Here is a 20,765-nt window from a genome sequence, read left to right on the forward strand (position 1 = left end):
GGGAGATTATATTTGTTTTGCAGGATTAGAGTGTGTAGGATTAGATTTGTAGGATCTATTAATATCTGTCAGGCTATCTCAATTAGCCTTGTATTCATGAATAGTGGCAGCAAGTCATAAACTGCATTGACAAACAGCTATGGAGAACCAAACCTGGGCCGGGATTCTCCCCTACTCGGCGGGGCGGGGGGTCCCGGCGGGATGGAGTGGCGTGAACCACTCCGGCGTCGGGCTGCCCCAAAGGTGTGCATGTCTCTGCATCTTTAGGGGCCAAGCCCTCACCTTGAGGGGTTAGCACGCGCCGGAATGATTGGCGCTCCGCCGGCTGGCATGGACGGCCTTTGGGGCCACGCCAGTCGGGGCCGAAGGGACTTTGCCAGCCGGCGTAAGTCCGCGCATGCGCCGGAGCGTCAGCGGCTGCTGACGTCATCCCCGCGCATGCGCAGGGGAGGGGGTCACTTCCGCCTCCGCCATGGTGAAGACCATGGTGAAGGCGGAAAGAAAAGAGTGCCCCCACGGCACAGGCCCGCCAGCCGATCGGTAGGCCCCGATCGCGAGCCAGGCCACTGTGGGGGCACCCCCCGGGGCCAGATTGCCCTGCGCCCCCCCAGGACCCCAGAGCCCACTCGCGCCGCCTGCTCCCGCCGGTAAGGTAGGTGGTTTGATCCACATCGGCGGGAGGGGCTTGACAGCGGCGGGTCTTTGGCCCATCGCGGGCCAGAGAATCGGCGGGCCCACCCGGCGCAATTCCCGCCCCCGCCAAATCTCTGGTGGCGGAGAATTCGGGACATGGCGGGGACGGGATTGACGCCGACCCCGGTGAATCTCCAACCCGGCGGGGGGGGTCGGAGAATCCCGCCCCATGACTGAAACCGCATCATTTTTTGAACCATTATCCTGTGCTTGAAAAAGAAACATTACAATTGAATAGATTTAATATTTGCAGCATGCCTTAAAAATCAGCATCTTAGTAATGGGTAGATGTTTCTGCTCATGGACATGTCAGCAAGTTAAAATAATTTTTCTGTAATTCAATCTAAAAGCACTCAGTGCATAATTTGGTCAAATACCTCGACATAATGATATATCATCATTCTTTTAAGCCATCAGCTTTTTTACACTATGCTACAGTCCGGTACCAAGACCTGGTTTACAAATGTACTGTGAGGGCCAGTGAAAAAACCCTTGCAAAAGCTTGACTCTGTCTCTTCCTCCTCTGCCTGTGGTATGTGCAGTTATAAGGGGAATGTGAATCACTGCCTTTTAATTAAATATATGATTGAAAATATTTTTGTTGAAGGTAAAAAAAAATGGACATTGTAAATCGTATGCTGAGAGCGAGCCAATGTTGGCTCAAATCCGGGAAGGCCATAACTCCTTTCTGAGTCATAACAACTGCCTGTACCACTTAAGCTGCTGGACCTTGGTAAGTGGTTTGTATTCAGATGCTGGCAGTTAATGATGAGCAGCGACCAATGCCCCAGGAACTCAGTGTTTTGTTATTTATGATCAACACAAATTACCAGATCAAATTACAGTCCCTGTTTCAGAAAGAAAGCAGAACACGACTGTACTATATTCTAACTTAACCCAGGGTAACAAATGAATGCAAACAGAATGGCTCTGTTGGTCAGAATACATCAGTTACGGACTGCAAAAGCACCAGCTTTACCAACCTAGTTGCCTATTGGGGCAAGTGACTGCCCGAATCGTACTGCCTAAAATCTCAAACCAGGTTAGCGGTGAAACAGTTCTGCACATTCAGGTTCTTGTTCAGCTGCTACAAAAAATGTCATATAAAAGACATGGGCTATGTCAGGTCCCAGCAGCACAAATTTGTAGCAGGTTTGTCTGAAATTCCTCCCTCGATTTTTTTATTCAACTAAATAAATGCCACTGGTATATTAAGGCATAATTTCAGGCCAAGTTGTACCACTAGCGAACTAGGCCAAAGCTCAGTTACTACTGGCAATTTGTAGTGACTTTACTCAGTTTGATGTAAGATGGGGTGGACAGGAGACAGGTGCGGAGAAAGTGTTTCAGCTTTAAAAGCAAACTGCACATTTACAGAACTGCTGGTGCTTAAGAGTCTCTAATTAGCAAGCGCTATGCCATGGTTACCTATTTTCCAGACAATTTTAGTCTCATAAATACATAGGGGTTGATTTTGCATCTTCCCACTTCTGAAAATCAACCTGTACCCATACTACTCCAGATGCTCCCCTTCCCTCAGTCACCTCCTCTGCAAAATCCCACTATACGCCTACCACCGCCTCACTTCGCCCCACCCTATCCCCACACCACCATCTCAATTTACCTTTCTCCAGCTTGTCGATACTGAGGCAGCACAGAGTCAGTGAGGCTGACCCCGGGGGGCTGCCCAATTACCACTTGCAGGATGTTGACCTGATGCTATTGAAAAACAGGCACATGTTGAGACTCTCGTTCGTCGGGCCATCCCACTACACATCATTTGTTTAAATATTCCCCATAGCTGTTGAGGCCTATTAGCTAACATTGTCACTGAAGTTGGCCAGCTATGTGACTTCCATTCACAAACACTGCAGTCTGGATAATTGGAATGTGTCCTGCAGTGATCCTAAAATTAACTATAGGCTGAATTTTACAGAGCGCTGTGTGTCCCCCCCCACCAATCATGACTGAAAGGTTGGTCGGGCGCCCGACAATGAAAAAAGCTGGTTGTGCTGCAGCCACTTTACACTCGACAGAGCATTAACTGGCTCTGACCTGACCTGACGGAGGGGCCTGAATCTGGTGAGGAAGTCCTGCCTTCGAGAGCTGCTGACCGATCCGATTGGCTGGAAGTTCTGTACTCCCTGCAGCGCTGGATTAGACTGGCGGCCATTGCTTGGACTGCAGCCAGAAGCCAAAGTGGAGGAGGTTATTGAAGCCAGGCTGAAGGTAAATCTGTGGTGCTGGCTGGCCAGGTTGTTTGGGAGGTGGGGGGCTAGGGGAGAGGGTTAAAGGGGGAGGTATTATCCTGGGAAAGATGCTCCAGATGGACAGGAAGTCCCTCAAAGTCCCCCTTCTTGCCGGACACAAATCCGCCGAGTGAAACCTGCTGGCCTACCTGCAAAATAATGGCGGAGACAGGATGACGCACTTTAGCGGCTAATAATTAGCCATTTCAGGGTCTCTATAAGCCCAAGGGAGAGCAGGCCACCTGACACCTGCCCTGCCCTCCATAAAATGGGAGACAGGTGGGGAGCAGATGGACAGTAAGGTGGCAGGCAAGCCACATGCATTTTATGAGTTACCCTGGGGAAGGCCCATGAAATCCAGCTATGTTGTCACTAGAGCACGTGGTTTTTCACGTTTATGAAATCCATGTCAGTCTGATTCGTAAATTGTGAGGCAAAAGAGAGCAAGGGGGTTCGTTTTCAAATTGGAATTCCCAGTGTTAACGTGAAGGAGGATTTCTGAAGTACCTGTGCATGAACTGGTGAATAATATTCCCAGGGCACCTAAATTGTGCCAATTCTCATTCATTCGGAAATGAAAATCATAATTTTGTCTGGCTTCAGATGATTTAAATGACTCTGTGTTTGAACACTGAGACAGTCACTGACATTCGCCACCTGCAGGAGCTGCATCTTTCATGAACTACTGGAATCTGTAGCCAGGTCTAAGCCCTGTGGCCCCTGCAGATTGCCCACTGCTGCCATAGAGGGAGTGCAGCTTAGGTAGATTGGCCATGCTAAATTGGCCCTTAGTGTCCGAAGTTTAGGTGGAGTTCCGGGGATAAACTGGGGAGTGGGCCAAGGTGGGGTGCGCTTTCGGAGGGTCGGTGGAGACTCGATGGTCCGAGTGGCCTCCTTCTGCACTGCAGGAGTTCTATGATTCTATGTATTCTGAGACTGCGACCCCTTGTTCAAGACCCCCAACCAGAGGAAACACCATCCCTGCAGTCAGTCTTTCAGCCCAGTAAGAATTTTAGACGTTTCAATGAGATCCCCTCTTATTCTTCTAAACTCCAGTGAATAGAGACTTGGTCAATCTTTCCTCATGCAACAATCCAGTCCTCCCAGTAATCAGTCTGGTGAACCTACGCTGTACTTCCCTCTATGGCAGCGGTGGGCAACATGCGGCTCAGGGGCCACATGCCCACGAGACATCTTTTCCACTGTTGCCCATGTGCAGAGTTGCCAGATTCCGCTGGTTTCCGTCCGTGTGTTTTTTTCCTACCAGTATGACTGAAGTGCGAAACCTGTAAAGAAAGGGCATGTGAAGTGAGGTGTGTGCTGATTGTTCACAGCGTTGACTGTGAGAGCCGTGCACTATTCTTGTGTCTAATCAAAGTGTAAATATTTCTATTGGTTTACTGTTTGAAGTTGATGACAGCTCTATTAAGATACGAATGATGAAGCATTTTTGATAACTCATTATGACATATTCAGCATGCATGAAATGAATTCAATCTTATTTGTGAGGTCATGCTTAGTGAATATGGCCGACTTCAATTTTGTGGCCCACTGAGATGAAGGAGGGCTACTCATGCGTTCCATTCACTGGCCCAGGTTGCCTATCACTGCTGTATGGCAAGTACATCCTTTGTTAGGTAAGGAGGCCAAAAATGTACACGATACTCCAGGTCGGTGTGGTTTCACCAAAGCCCTCTCCAAGACATTGATGCCCCGATACTTTAATCCTCTTGCAATGAAGGTCAACATACCATTTGCCTTCCTAAACTTTTGCTGTATCTGCATAGTTGCTTCTCATCGGTGAAGCTGTCTTCTCTGACACTCGGAGTCTGATCATGAACCACGGCTAATATTTGACATTAGAAATTGCCGGCCAGGATGAATTCCTTCACCTCTCTCCCTTTACCATGAATAGAGAACTCCACCCTCTGTTATGGGCCAGGGATTAGAGAACCCCAAAGTGCATCATGGAGTTGACAATGAAAATGAAAATTGCTTATTGTCACGAGTAGGCTTCAATGAAGTTACTGTGAAAAGCCCCTAGTCGCCACATTCCGGCGCCTGTCCAGGGAGGCTGGTACGGGAATCGAACCGTGCTGCTGGCCTGCTTGGTCTGCTTTAAAAGCCAGCGATTTAGCCTTGTGAGCCAAACCAGCCCCTTTTTTTTTGCTCTGCTCTACTGCCCTCTGCTGGATGCTTTCCTTCCATCGAACTCCTCGGGTCACTTGTGCAGGTGCACCTTCAACTTACGCTGACCGCACTGCACGTATGCAAATCTCCCCAGAACAGCCAATCAGAAGCTCTGCTCTGCTTCCCTCTGCTGGAGTTCACCTGACCCACAACTTTTAATAGATTGTGATATGGGGAGCACACAGCCCACTCTACAGATGTGGTACAGCAGAAATGGAAAATTATTTTTTAAAGCAAAACAATGTTTATTTTATGAACTCAAGTTAACCTTTTTTAAGACATACAGTGAACATCTTCGCAACCATCAATTCAAATACAACCCCCAAAGAATACAACACTAAGTAATCCTTAATAACTTCCCAAACAACATCCACAAGACAAAAGAAACACCTTTTAACAGAAGCACATCAGGTTTACATTCACCACTGAAAACATTGATAATTCTGAATTCACCAAATGATCAAGAGATAGTCTTTTCACGGCAGAGAGAACAACAGTACACCTGCTTTGTCTGGCTTCAACTCCAACACTGAAAATTAAACTAAAACGCACACTGCAGCAAACAGCCTAAAACAAAAGTAAAAAGCTGACTGACAGCCCAGCTCCACCCACACTCTGACATCACTGATAAACACCCATTTCTTAAAGGTACATTTCTTAAACACCCATTTCTTAAAGGTACTCTCACATGACACCTCCCCCCCAAGGAAAAAAAAACCCATCAAATTCAAGATGGTTTCACTTTTCACCTTTTCACCATCCTTTAAGAAATGTACACAATAAATATACTTTATCGTTTCAAAAAACAACACACGCAAACAGGGATAATAATATGGTCCATTCTTTTCCGTTTTTCTTCCTCCAACTGAAATCCCTCTCGATTGATAGTTTCTTTGAACAAGAAGGTCTTTGCACGATCCGTCCATTTCTCTACACCTCGGCATTTCTCTTTAAAGTCAGATACCTTCGATCAATCTGATCACAGAGTCCATTGTAATTCTCCAACAGAGGTACATTGGTTAACACCGCTTTCAGGCAGTCAAATGCCTGTTGAAACTCCGCTGTCCACTGGAATTTGTTACGCTTCTTGAGCAAGTCCGTCAGTGGACCAATCACGCTACAAACCCTTTGCACAAGTGTTCGATCAAATCCACTCATGCCAAGAAATCACATTATTTCCCTTTGCCTCGAGGGTATTGAAAACTCCTCAATAGCTGTTGTCTTCACATCCCGTGGGACCATTCGACCCTGTCTGATTGTATGGCCAAGGAAAGTGATTTGGGCTTTTCCAAATTCACTTTAGGATAGGTTTAGTGGGCAGCACGGTAGCATTGTGGATAGCACAATTGCTTCACAGCTCCAGGGTCCCAGGTTCAATTCCCGGCTTGGGTCACTGTCTGTGCGGACTCCCCGTGTGTGCGTGGGCTTCCTCCGGATGTTCCGGTTTCCTCCCACAGTCCAAAGATGTGCAGGTTAGGTGGATTGGCCATGATAAATTGCCCTTAGTATTCAAAATTGCCCTTAGTGTTGGATGGGGTTACTGGGTTACGGGGATAGGGTGGAGGTGTTGACCTTGGGTAGGATGCTCTTTCCAAGAGCTGGTGCAGACTCGATGGGCCGACTGGCCTCCTTCTGCACTGTAAATTCTATGATCACCAAACCCGTCTCCTTAAGTCGATTGAATAACTCCATCAGATATTTCAAATGTTCTTTAAATGTCTGGCTGAAAATTACCAGATCGTCGATGTATACCGCACAATTGGGTAATCCTGAAACAGTTTTGTTAGTTAACTGTTGAAATGTGGCTGGGGCATTTTTTATGCCAAATGGCATAATTTTGAATTGGTATATACCACCTGGAGTCACAAAAGCTGAAATCTCCTTCGCCCTTTCGGTTAAAGGTACCTGCCAGTAACCTTTAAGTTTGGAGATAAAAGCTGATTGTCCCATTTTCTCAATGCAATCCTCCAAACGTGGGATAGGATAAGAGTCCGTTCTTGTAACTGCATTAACCTTTCTATAGTCCACACACAACCATTGGGTACCGTCCGGTTTAGGCACCATCACTATGGGTGAGCTCCATTGGCTGCAACCCACTTCAATTATGCCATTTTTAAGCATACTCTCAATCTCTTTGTTAACTTGTGAAAATTTTAAAGGGTTAAGTCTATATGGATGTTGTTTGATTGGAACAGCATTACCCACATCTACATCATGTATAGCCATTTTGGTACTTCCCAATTTATCGCCACAAACTTGCCCATGAGATATCAATAACTCTTTCAGGTCAGTTTGTTTTTCCTCTGGAAGGTAACTCAACAATTTATCCCAATTTTTAAGAACATCCTCGTTTTCCAATTTAATTTGAGGTATGTAAAATTCCAAGTCATCTAGATTTGGTTCATCACTTTGAGTTAGAATCATTAAAACCGCCTCCTTTTTCTATCCTTCCCTTTCAAAGTACCTTTTAAGCATATTCACATGACACACTCGGTGAGTTTTCCTTCTGTCTGGTGTTTTTACCACATAATTCACCTCACGTAATTTCCTTTCAAACTGATAAGGTCCACGAAACCTTGCTTTTAAAGGTTCACCTAAGACTGGTAACAATACTAAAACTTTCCACTGGCAAAACTACAAACTTTGGATTCATCACATTTTGTGCAACTTTTAAATGTTGCCTAGTCAATTCACCTGCTCTATTTAATCGTTCCCTAAAATTTGACACGTAATCCAATAATGTAAGCTCTGATTTCTCATTCACCAATTTTTCCTTAATCAATTTAAGTGACACATGTACAGGACGTCTGTTATTAAACACATTCCACACCTATGCGAACTGCCTCTGCCCGTTGCGTGCGGGGGTGGGACGGGGACTGTGTGCCAGTGAGTGAGGAGTGCTGCGATAGAGGATGGGCTCCGGTGCATGTTAACCCCCACCCCCACCCCACGCCGTCCCCACCCCACGGTTCCGCCAAGCTAGCTCGCCCCCGGCCATACGACAGGGCCCTGAGGTGCAGTGTCAGGGCTGCGAGCTGAGTCCACCCAGGTGGAGGGTCGTGATGTCGCCATGAGTAAGACATTGTCGAACGATGTATGGCTCAGAGCCCATCGCAGAGCAGGCTGAGATCATGCTCCATGCTTTGTAGCAGACCCGTGTACACCATCGATCGAGCCCCCATCCCGTTGTGCCGCAGGCAGATGTGTCATGGAGGGGTAGTGTGCATGCGGGTGTTGTGTGGGGGTGGGGGAGGTGAGGGTGTTGTGGTGGGGGTGGGGGAGGTGAGGGTGGTAGTCCGTTGGGGACGTGCCGAACTCGCTGCCTGTGCCCATACCCCTCACTACTGCCGCCCACCGTGGTCACCGAAACGGCAGCCACCAGCGCCTCCCATGCCTCCTGGCCCAGCCGGCGGCGCCGGGCAGTCTCGTGTTCCCATCTATCCTCCATGTCCCGTGCATCGGCTTCCCCCTCGCCATCCCCCTCATCTGGGGAGGAGTTCCTCTAATCCTGACCGTCCTCTTTCTCCTCCAGCACATCGCCATTCTGCTGGGATATGTTGTGCAGGACACAGCAGACCACGACGATGCGGCCGACCCTCTCTGACGGGGGGTACTCGTTGGCCCCTCCAGAGCGGTCCAGGCATCTGAAACGCATCTTGAGCAGCCCAGAGCACCTCTCGACCACACCCCTGGTTGCTGCATGGGCATCGTTGTAGCGTTGCTCCGCGTCGGTCTGTGGCCTCCGTATAAGCGTCACAGCCATGACCACAACGGGTAACCCGTCGCCCAGCAACCAGCCCCGCAGCCGGGGGGCGGGGGGGGGTGTCCCTCGAACATGGCATGTATGAACGATTGGGCCAATATAAAGGAGTCATGCACACTGCCAGGGTACCTGGCACAGACGTTCAGGATTGAAATCCTGTGGTCGCAGACAACCTACATGTTCATTGAATGTGTACCTTTCCTGTTTAGGCACACGGTCCTTTCCTCCAAGGTGGGCTGCATGGCGATGTACACTCCATCGATCGCCCCCTGCACCATGGGCATCTGGGCAACAGCGGCGAACCCCGCTGGTGGGCATCCTGGTGGGCGCGGTCCGCAGGGAATTTTATGTTCCGGTCCACGATGTCGTACAGGACGCAGTGACGGCCCGGATACACCTGTGCACCGATGGCTGATGGATGCCGGAGAGGTCCCAACTCGGTGACTGGAACGACCCCGTCGTGAAGAAGTTGAGGGCGACCGTCACCTTGATGGCCACCAGGATGGCATGTCCACCCCCGGTCCCGCGTGGTGCCAGGCGTGCAATCAGGTGGCAGATGTGGGCGATGGTCTTGCGGCTCATCCGCAGTCTCCTCCTGCTCGCCCTGTCCGGGCGGTCATTGAGGGACATGTGGGGCCGGTACACCCGGTGCCGCATTGGACACCTCCGTGGCCGTGGCACACCCTCCTCCTCCTCTCCCTCGGCATCCGCGTGCTGTGGCTCCCGCACAGCATGGTGCCCCTCCTGCGCCTCTCGGGCATGCGGCACTGCGGCCTGGGCGCCTTGCACTTGCCCCACTGTGGCACACTGCTCTACAGCAGGCTTCTCCACCTCCCTCTCACGCCTGTGCTCCAGCTCCCACTGGGCCTCATGTAGGGCAGCTGGAAGATGGCTGAACATTGTATGATCTATAGGGGATGGGAGTAGACAGGGTTTTATCATTGGTATACCCCCCCTCCACGACCAGGTGCCATGGGCAACACGGCAGGCCCGATTACCAGCATGCGCCCCACCCGCGCCCCCTCGGTGCCCTGGCACCTGTCGGCCGTCCCCCCTGCCAGGGCCATCATCCACTGGCACTGCCCTCACAGGGGGACTGCCATGTGTGCCTCCCTGGAGCCACCTCCCGATGGGTGCCGCCGGTCTGGTGGGGGGGGGGGGGGGGGGTCTGGCACATGTCAGGACAGCCGGGCCCCATGGGCCGCGACGACGAACGGGCTAGGTGGACGATAGCGTGTCTGCCATCATGACGGGCCGTTGCCCCCCTCAGAATTTCCTGGCCTTTTGCATAGATAGGGGGAAAATATTTTTAGGGGTTAATACATAAGTGGCATGAAAAAAAAAGGTAAAGAAAATCCATCTGATAAAAAAACATCCACAAAATATGATTTGGGACAAAATGAAAGAGGATTTAAAACAAAGGTGAATCCCCACCCACTTACACAAGCAGGGCCCTTAATTCCAGAGCAGATGTGTAAAAGTAAAACGTAGCCTGCGTGTGTGGCCAACAATTTACCAATGCTAGCAAAGTGCATTCAGGGGAATGAGTCATTGCCCAGATTACCATCAAGCATGACGCTTCCTTCTGCTCCCTCAACATCCTGATAAAGCCAATATGACAAACACTTGGAAATGTTCTGAGCTGAAATCCACCAATGTGTTCCACCCACTGTGGCAGGCAGGCTGCACCCTCTCCCCTCCAACCACCAACACTGTGGCAATTATCCAATCCTCATGAAACCCACCGATGTTGAAAGAGCGGGTGCAATTTTGTGGACCCATTAGCTGTGGGTGTAAATCCCCTACTGGTCGCAAAACTACGTGAGAGAGCAAAAAACGGGATTTGGGCCGGTTAGATTTCGGAGCATGATCTTCCCAGGCTCTTCCCGATGGCTCGATCAGGTTCATGCCCAGGAAGCGCGAGAACCTGAACTTGAATGAATCTGATTGCACTTTAATCTAATTCACGAGTTTAAAGACGAATCTTCAGACCGCATTGAATATTCCCACCCACCAGTGTGAGGTCACACTGGGCATGAATTATTTCTGTTTTTTAAAAGTGGGAACCAGGGGCCATGACCCCGAGAGAGAAGAAATAGGGAGCCCCCCGCTCCACCGTGTAGCAGGGTGGACAAGGGGACAATTCCCGCTGGCCAGCTCCATAGGGGGGGTTCAAGGGTGGGGGTGTGGAGGTGGGGGGTTATGGAGGGGTAGTGTGGGGGATTTCAAGGGGGGGTTGGGGTTATTCAAGGGTGTGGGAAGTTGGGGGGATTGGAGTTGAACAGGGGGGGCTTGGTGGTGTGGATGTTGGAGATGAGGGAGGGGGGAGTGAGGGTGAGATTAGGGTAAGGAGGGATGTCGGGGGTCTCCTCTGGGATGTGGGTCGCAGCTGATGCATGTTGTCCGGAAGACTTTAGGCTGTGAATTTTTAAATGTTTTCCAAGCACTATGTCAGTCTGCAGGCTGTGTAGTTTAAAAAGTTCTCGGAGCGCTGTGTCAGTCTGCAGGCTGTGTTGTCAGGAAATGAAAATGAGTGCAGAGTTTGTCAGCTGTTGATGGCGTGGGGGTATGTACCATCTGTGGGTGAGGACTCATGAGGTGGGGGGGGGGGGGGGGGGGGGGAAGGGTGTGATGAGGCTGAGGGAGGCCTGCCTAAGGGACTGGTTGGTTGAGACCTCAAGAGAGAAGGCAGGACGGTAACCAACCTGTGGTGTGGGGGTGGGAAAGCATTTAAAATTCATGGAGTAGCTGTCCAGGAGTTTGACATGTAAAGGCCTGACAGCATTGGGAAAAGGAGATCTAGGGATGATGCAGCCTGAGTAAGAATGACGCCTATTAGACTTGCCTATCCCCGATTCAGAGGGTAATTGTGCCATCTAACATTCCTGAGACTCATGCTCATCAAAATAACCGGCCTTAACAATGTCAGCTGTCCACATTCTCAAAGTCAAGGATATGGTTGAAAATCCATGTTTTAAGGATAAACGGTAGGGTGCATCTGATCGAGAGGGAATGTGTGAGCATAACTGCCGGACCCCAGCGCCTGGCATAGAAGATCCGATAGCCCTCACCGTATACATAAATTAGTCCTCACGCTATACATAAGTGTACAGTTGACTGTGTCCATGAGGGATGGGCCATCATTGAAACAGCCGGTCAGAACCCCCAGCAAAGTATATATTAAGGGAGGGGACAACCAGGTGGGAGACCACAGGCAACTCTGAAAGCATCTCGTGGTCATCTGCCCACAAATGCATCCATGAGGTCCGGGATACATTCTATGCAAGGGCTTCAGGCTACATTACTTTCGAACTGGACCAGGTCCATCACTACAAGAGGGCTATGGGATTTGGCACCATAGCTGCTCTGCCACACATGCGGGGGCCATAGATGACACCCATGTAGCTCTACACGCCCTGTGGCATCGGGGAGTCTGGTTTAAATTAACAGGAAGGGGTTCCACTCCCTTCATGTCCAGATGGGTTGTGACGAGCAGATGAGGATCATGCACATGTGTGGAACATGCAAGAATAGCTTCATCCTTGGCTAGTCTCAAATCCCTGGAATATTCGAGGATCACTCCAGATTCCAGGGATGGTCAATTGGGGACAAGTGATACCCACTGTGGTTTTGGCTGATGACCCAATGCAAGGGCCTGAGGCTGAAGCAGAGGCTCATTACAATGAGGCTCACGGTGCCACCCAGTCTGTGATTGAGCAGTGCATTGTTCTGCTAAAGATGTGCTTCTACTGCCTCGACTGGTCCAGTGGGGCCCTGAAATACAGTCCCAAGGGGGCCTTCGCATCGTTGTGGCCTGCTGTGCCCGACGCACCTTGGCGCAGCAGAGGGGCGACATCCTTGATGCAACGACCAGGAGGAGCGGACATCTCCTCTGATGAGGAGGAAGTGCAGGAGGGATTGGATGGAGAGGTCGAAGAGGAGATGGAGGTTGGAGGCCACACAAGGGTGAAGGTCGCATGGGCAGAAGGACCAGGGATGACATCATTGATTTCCGCATTGCACAATAGGACCATCATGTTGTCAACTCTACAACGCCCCCCCTTCAAGAGCCTCACGACCCCTCTGCGGACCAAGTGTCATCAAAAAAAAACAAGTCATCAGGGTGCTGGGCTTGGGGAGCCCTTGTGCCTGCTCAGCCTGTCAATGCAGGAAGGTGAAGACAACTCAGAGTGAGGAAAACTGATACTCCTCAGCCTTTGCTTATGTCTGACTCTTGCCTTTCTTCTGCCAGCCTGCTGACTCCCTGGCTCATGTGCGACTGAGGTTGGGTCTGGATCACTTCGTCCCATAGCATTAGAGGGGTGAAGACCTATTCCAGTGGGAGGAGGATAAAGGAGAGTGAAGCCTTAAGGTTGAGAACAACAAGAGGTTTTAATAAGGCTAGCTGTGCCAAATTTCACCTGTCCCTACTCTGTACCCATACAACGTCTTAGCCTTGTGGACTCTTCCACTATGTCTTAGATGTATTCCTACGGTGCACATCAGAAGCGGAGGCAGTCTATTGCATTTAATGTCCTGTTGCCTGAGATGCCCTTCCCTTGTAGGCATCCTCTGGAGGGCCAGACCTGGAAGGCCCAGGCCTACTTTCACATGGCACTGATGTTGGCACATCACCCTGTTCTGCCTGCTGCCCCTGTGATCATTTGGATGAAGGTGTATAAGCTGTTCACTTTTCTGTCACAGGCCAACCTCCTGCTCCACCCCGCGAGCTCCATGGCCCTCTCCTCAAAAGGAGGCTTTCCACCACCTGTCTTCTCTCTCTCTCTGTAAGAAGTTTTGCAACACCAGGTTAAAGTCCAACAGGTTTGTTTCAAACACGAGCTTTCGGAGCACTGCTCCTTCCTCAGGTGAAATTCACCAAACCTGTTGAACTTTAACCTGGTGTTGTAAGATTTCTTACTGTGCTTACCCCAGTCCAACGCCGTCATTTACACATCATGGCTCTCTTTCTGTGGTAGTGGGCAATCTTCTCCTGCAGGGACACAAAAGGGGTTAATGTGAGCCGGATGCCTGACGGGTCAGAGGTTGAGGACAACTGGCATGTGTGGGCACTGTGCTTAAGCAGGGAGGGGTTCTAATGAGGAGTGCCGGGGGTGGGGAGTGAGGGTGATGCTGGGAGGTTGGTTGCTGGGAAGCTGCGAGGTGGTGGCTTGTGTATTCAAGGTACCAGTCCAGGGTTTGACAGAAATGTGGAGTGCCAAAGAAAGTCAGGAGTCACTCGCCCTTGCAGATGGTAGTAGGCTATTCATTTTTTTCCCCCTACAATGCACACTCTATCCTCTTGGTCAGGCTGCTGGCACTGATGGTAGCATAGTGGTTAGCACATTTGCTTCACAGCTCCAAGGTCCCAGGTTCGATTCCCGGTAGGGTCACTGTCTGCGCGGATTCTGCACGTTCTCCGTGTGTGTGCGTGGGTTTCCTCCGGGTGCTCCGGTTTCCTCCCACAGTCCAAAGATGTGCAGGTTCGGTGGATTGGACTTGTTAAATTACCCTTAGTGTCCAAAAAGGTTAGGTGGGGTTATTGGGTTATGGGCATAGGGTAGTTGTGTGGGCTTGGGTAGGGTGCCCTTTCCAAGGGACGGTGCAGACTCGATGGGCTGAATGGCCTCCTTCTGCACTTTAAATTCTATGACCAGTGCTGCCACCGTCTCCCAGGCCAGATTGGTGATCTTGCTAGTGGGCCTCTCCTCCACGGCATCCATTAATCGAGTAAAGGCCTCCTTTAAAATCTGGGAGCTAATCTTCTAACTGCCATTCTCCTGGTTTGAATGAGATGTAGTGCTGTGGAGCCGCTTAAATGTAGCGCCCCTTGGATCAAAGTGCTCAGAGGAACCGCGAGCATGTTAATCAGACCTCTTCCCCTTCAGGTGCAGCATTTTTCATGTGGGTAAAAAAAATTTCTAAGTGCCCAAAGATTGCAATCGATATCACACCATCAGTGCCGAGAATTTGCATTAATTTTCACACCGGAAATTATACTTTGTCAAAATTTTGGAAAAATCCACCCAGTATTTGGTTAATTCATGGTTTAATGTCTCCTATGACAGTGTTCTTCAAACTTTTTTTCCGGGCACCCATTTTTACCAACCGGCCAACCTTCGGGAACCAACCTGGCCGACCTGCGCGACCCACCATTTTCACTGACCTTGTTTGCTGCTGACAAAAATGGAGGAAATGGTTTTGGGTCCCTTTGGCCCTCGTACACGCTCCTCCAATGGAACCTGTTGGATGAAGGTGAAGCCTTCCAGTGTCGGGAAGTATGGAGTCTCCAAATGTCTAAGTTTCTGCATTTTTTTCCAGTAAAAGTTTATGAAATAAAACCCCCCAAACTTGTAAACAAAATGAATAAAATAAATGAAAAAAATAAAGATTAAATGAATAAAATAAATGAATAAAATGAATAACCCCCCCCCGAACTTGTAAAATAAAAAGATGCGACCGTTTTTTAAAAAAGCGGCTGCACTGCGCATGCGTGCCCGATCACCGGTTATGCGCATGTGGACTGATGATTGGGAGCGCATGTGCAACGCAGCCCCATTTGAAAATGAAAATGAAAATCGCTTATTGTCACGAGTAGGCTTCAATGAAGTTACTGTGAAAAGCCCCTTGTCGCCACATTCCGGCGCCTGTCCGGGGAGGCTGGTACGGGAATCGAACCGTGCTGCTGGCCTGCTTGGTCTGCTGTAAAAGCCAGCGATTTAGCCTAGTGAGCTAAACCAGCCCCTATTTGTTTTACATGTTCGCGGCCATTTTGAAGGTTGCTTGCAGCCGGCGTTATTAAAAGCCGGCTGCTGCGCGCACATTTGCGCAATCGGGTGTGCCGCGAAGGACGGCTCCGTGACCCTCCCGACACCCGCCCGTGACCCCCCTGCGGGTCGCGCCCCTGAGTTTGACAATCACTGTCCTCTGACACCAACCATAAACCCCATATAAAGCAACAAGTATCAAGTTTCCTAATAGTCTCCTTGTAAGCTGCAAGGACATAACCAACGGGGCTAAGCAACACAAACAAGAATCTTCTCTTCAATAGAATTTGAACCCAAATCCATTCTACTGCCAGGAAAAACAGTAAAGCTTTACACAAGTCATTCACCAGCCAATAATCCATGTATACTTGATGACACCGCTAAATGGACTGTGCCATGTATATATCATATCAACAGTGTACATTTTGGCTTCCCTCAGTGGTCTGAGAGGTACAGGCTTCATCAGGCAGTACTACTAAACTAGGCATAGCCGCAGAGGCAAGGTTTGCTTTCCTGTGCTGTTAGCCACTCTCAGCCAGCGTATTGGATAAACGGCTACAATTAGCCTTAGTGCCCTTGGGCTATGGGGTGTAATAAAATAGCTTGTGGTCTCACTCCTGTTGGAATGTTGTGTATCTGGATGCCAAATGGGTCAAGATCCAACCTGCTTCTGTAGCCCTGCTCGCGAGATCTTGTGGTACAGTGATAGCACCTCGACCTCTCGATCAGAAGCTCCGGATTCAAGTCTGATGCCAATGCCAGGGCACGTTGGCCATAGAAGGAATGTTCATAACACGGTTCAACGGATTGATAATCAGCTTGGGCATCCTTCCACCGCTTCCCCAAAGGGAAAAATAGTGACAATGTGAAGATAAACTCACAAATTAAGAATTGCTACCCGGATAATACATTAAAGACCTGTCAATGGAATTATGTCCTAACAGGAATTGGTAGTGTCAGGAAAGGGAATAAAAGGACACAAACAGATTTTTTTAAAGTGTAAAGTACATGGCATAGGTAATAAACCAAGATCAAGATACAGCTGAAAATTATGTAGTTAAGGATCCATTTGATGTCACTAATCACCATACCAGCAGGCAGTAATTTCACAGAAGCATCATAGACCCCTGCAGTGGAGAAGGAGATCATGCTGCCCATCAAGTCTGCACCAACCCTTCGAAAGCACACTCTACCCATGTCCATTCCCCATCCACCCCGTCCTATCCCTGTAATTTCTAAGGAATTATTTAAAGCTGGGTTTGCCCAGTACTTTCTGTTTTATTTCCAGCATATGTAGCAATTTGCTTTTATTTTAATGTAAGTTCAGCACAGCCAATGTTTCCTCTCATCAAGATAGGATTATACAGGATTAGAAGTTTTGCGACAAAAGTGTTGAATTCACCCCACCACCCGCTTTCACCCAGTTCTGCTGAAAGAATACCGCAACTTATAATTTGTTAGTGGTGGCGCAAATGTCTTTTCTAGGATGAATACGACCGGTTGGACATAGATTGGGAAACACATTGCCAAGCAAGATTACATAACCCTTCCTGACGTCACTGATGAATTCGGATCTATATTTTGTTAAAAGGAACTCTTTACCCTTGCACGGTACTTGCAGCAGACTGTTATGAGAGATTTGTACTACTTATACCTCATGGCCTCTTTCTACCAACTTGGTTGATTTTCATCAACTTTGTTGCAGGCAAGTTCAAACAAAGCCATCAGAGAAAAGTGCTGTAACTAGGCTTTGACGCAGTCATTTACTTTACCAGAACCCTCCAGCTCATCAGTCCAACATCATTTTCCCCATAAAGTGATGAAAACTTCTTTTTGCTCCATAATTACAACAGATGACCTTATATATCTGTCAAGCCTCAAGCACTGGGCTCAAAGGCACTCTTTTATTTAAAATGTGTATCTTATGACAGTGCAGATTGCTTCTCTTGCAGCTTTTCACAAAATACCTGGAGGGGAGTTGTATACAGAAACAGCTTGAAAGCGTGTGGCTGGCGAATGACTAACATGTGAGACTAACAGATGGTGGGAGTATGGTAATCTAACCCATGAAAGGATTACTCGCAAAATTCTTCTTTTCCCTGCTAAGAATTTTGCCAAGGTTGGCATTTTCAATTTTGCTCAGGTTTTACCTCCTCACCGTTTTGTAATTTCATGAGCTTTCATCTCGTGAAATCTGCTGGCAAAACATCCGAATGCTTTCCTATGAGCTATTTGAAGGCACAAAAAATAGTTGCACCGTAGTATCCATTTTCAACCATCTATCTATGTCAGTTTAAATGCACATGCAGAATTCAAAATCAGCTGATCTCCTCTTTCTCTCTTCCTCTACAACTGAGCAAACGGAGAAACAGTGATATCATTAAATAGGCTCTGGCATTTTCCGGTGCCAGCATGGTGGGTCCCACCAATTGGTTTGATTCAAACTCAACTCAGCCCAGCGATGCTAAGTACATACTGCCAAAATTGTTAGCAAGGCAGTTATAAACTTCTATTTCGGGGGAAACTTCACACCCCATTGTTAGCTGTAGCTCATTGGCAACACTCGCATTTTTGATTCAGAGGTTGCGGGTTCAAATCTCACTGCAGGCACATGAGCACAAAGTCCAGGCGGACACTCCAATTCATTACTGAGGGAGGAGAACACTGGGGTGCTGAGCTTCAGATGAGATGTGGTAGCATGGTGGTTAGCATAAATGCTTCACAGCTCCAAGATCCCAGGTTCGATTCCCGGCTGGGTCACTGTCTGTGTGGAGTCTGCACGTCCTCCCCGTGTGTGCGTGGGTTTCCTCCGGGTGCTCCGGTTTCCTCCCACAGTCCAAAGATGTGCGGGTTGGCCATGCTAAATTGCCCGTAGTGTCCTAAAAAGTAAGGTTAGGGGGGGGGGGTTGTTGGGTTACGGGTATAGGGTGGATACGTGGGTTTGAGTAGGGTGATCATTGCTCGGCACAACATTGAGGGCCGAAGGGCCTGTTCTGTGCTGTTCTATGTTCTATGTTAATCTGAGGTCCTCTCTGGCGGGTGTAAAAAAAATTCACACAGCACCATTGAAAGAAGGGTGGAGGGATTTTCTTGAATAATTATGCCACAACCAGCATCAGTATTCCAAAAACAGATGATCTGATCATTACATCATTCCTGTTTCCGGGACCTTGCTGTGCATTCATTGACTGCTGCATGTAATACATTTTGTATGTGACATACAGTTCAGAAGTACATTATTGACTGTACACTGCTTTGGGGGAATGATAAAGTGCTATTTAAATGCAAGGTCCCCTGGTTCTCATCCAAGCGAAGTAAAGTTCCTCTTGATCACCCTATCCAAGGTTAGGCAGTAAAAAAACAGATCTTCAGCCCAGCAGAATAGTCAACCATTTCATTCAAAGTATTTTTTTAAATGAGCATTACGCTTGAAGTGTGACAAACTTTGATTTGCATTTTTTTTCTCTTTCCAGATTGCAACACTGGATTGTTCAAATGGGTCTCCAGCATTCAAGGAGATCACCGCAGAAAGCGGCTGGAAAATAAGTATTTTGATTATTGTTTTCAAAGCCCTCCATTGCTCCGTAACCTCCTCCAGCACCACAACAATCCAAGAACACCACGTTCCTCCAATTCAGATTTCTTACGCATCCTTGATTTTCATCGCTCCACCATTGGCTGCTATGCCTTTGACTGAGTTCCCTCTCTGCCTCCCTTCCCTCATTTAGATTCATAGAATTTACAGTGCTGAAGGAGGACATTCGGCCCATCAAGTCTGCACCGGCCCTTGGAAAGAGCACTCCACTTAAGCCAACACTTCCACCCCAGCTCCGTAACCCACCTTTTGAATCTTTTGGACACTAAGGCCAATTTAGCCTGGTCAATCCACCTAACCTGCACACCTATGGACTGTGGGAGGAAACCGGAGCACCTGGAGGAAACCCACGCAGACACGGGGAGAAAGTGCAAACTCCACACAGACAGTCACCCAAGGCCGGAATGGAACCCAGGACCCTGGAGCTGTGAGGCAGCAGTGTGAACCACTGTGCCCCCGTGCCGCCCCACTCTATAAGACTCTTAAAATCTCTCTCTGACCAAGCTTTTGATCGCTTATCTTGAAATATCTTCATGTGGCTCAGCGTCAAGTTTTGTTTGATAATTATTCTTGTAAAGCAGACATTTTAAAGATGCCTTATAGATGCTTTCTATTCTTGTTCCAGTTTGTGTGTATGGTACAGAAAGTGCATCTTGCCATTATCACTTCACACCACACTGCACAATCCATCTCACAGCACAAAATAAATGTGAGAAGAATGGATCATGAAGCAATCTCTCTGCTGTGTGGATGAATTGTGTTGAAAATATGTTTCAACCACACAATTCAGTCTGCACACTTGAGATTCTCCCTGGTGTGACTAGGTATGTTTTTTTGAACCAATGCTGGAATGAAAACTGGAGATTTCCAACTCTAATTCCAATAGACAAGAGGTGACATGAATTTATCCAGTCCTTCAGCTGCTTTCTGAAACTTATTGGTAACCAGCTGTAAAAGGCTCAGGATAGGGGAAGAAACAGCACCTTCAGTCAGTTTTATTGCTTAATCGCCATGGGCCCGCATATTATGTGTGACCTTTGGCTTCTTCAGAAGGAAGCTCAGATTACACCAGACTACTTGCAGCAAACAGAAGCTCCGACTCGCACTTTAAAACCATAAGGGAATCAACGATAACCTCAAAACATGACAGCAAAACCTCAGGTCAACAAGTGAGATGCTTTTAGTAGAGCTTTAAAATCACAATCTCCTTAAGAAAATCTTTTCAAATCAAGATTGTACTTCCAAAGCAATCCTAACAGATCAGTAGATTTAGGAGCAAATAGCTGGAGGCTTACCAACAACTCAAAAGGCCCCAAGTTTGACCCACAATCTGCATTGAGCCACCTGATCTCAGGTGGGTTGGAGGGCAGGACCTGGGGCAATCAGCATTCCCTGAATTAGAAAGAGGGAATGATCAGCCAGGATTTCTGTCCATGTCCCTGATCACTATCCAGCATCCAGCTGGTTACGTGCTTACATGGACGACACGCTAGAACAAGACCAGACGT

The 20,765-nt window shown here is 48.5% G+C and overlaps 1 long non-coding RNA gene across 1 annotated transcript in view; it reads left to right on the plus strand.

Moving 5' to 3' along the window:
* LOC119965936 overlaps positions 1–19,870 on the plus strand; it is a 56,155-nt gene extending 36,285 nt beyond the window's left edge. Inside the window, exon 2 of the long non-coding RNA XR_005460640.1 lies at positions 19,136–19,870. This is a non-coding gene — a long non-coding RNA (uncharacterized LOC119965936). The remainder of the gene's footprint in view (positions 1–19,135) is intronic.
* The last annotated feature ends 895 nt before the right edge of the window (positions 19,871–20,765 follow it).

The sequence above is a fragment of the Scyliorhinus canicula genome, chromosome 5 (assembly GCF_902713615.1).
Source record: "Scyliorhinus canicula chromosome 5, sScyCan1.1, whole genome shotgun sequence".
In the NCBI taxonomy this organism is placed as follows: domain Eukaryota; kingdom Metazoa; phylum Chordata; class Chondrichthyes; order Carcharhiniformes; family Scyliorhinidae; genus Scyliorhinus; species Scyliorhinus canicula.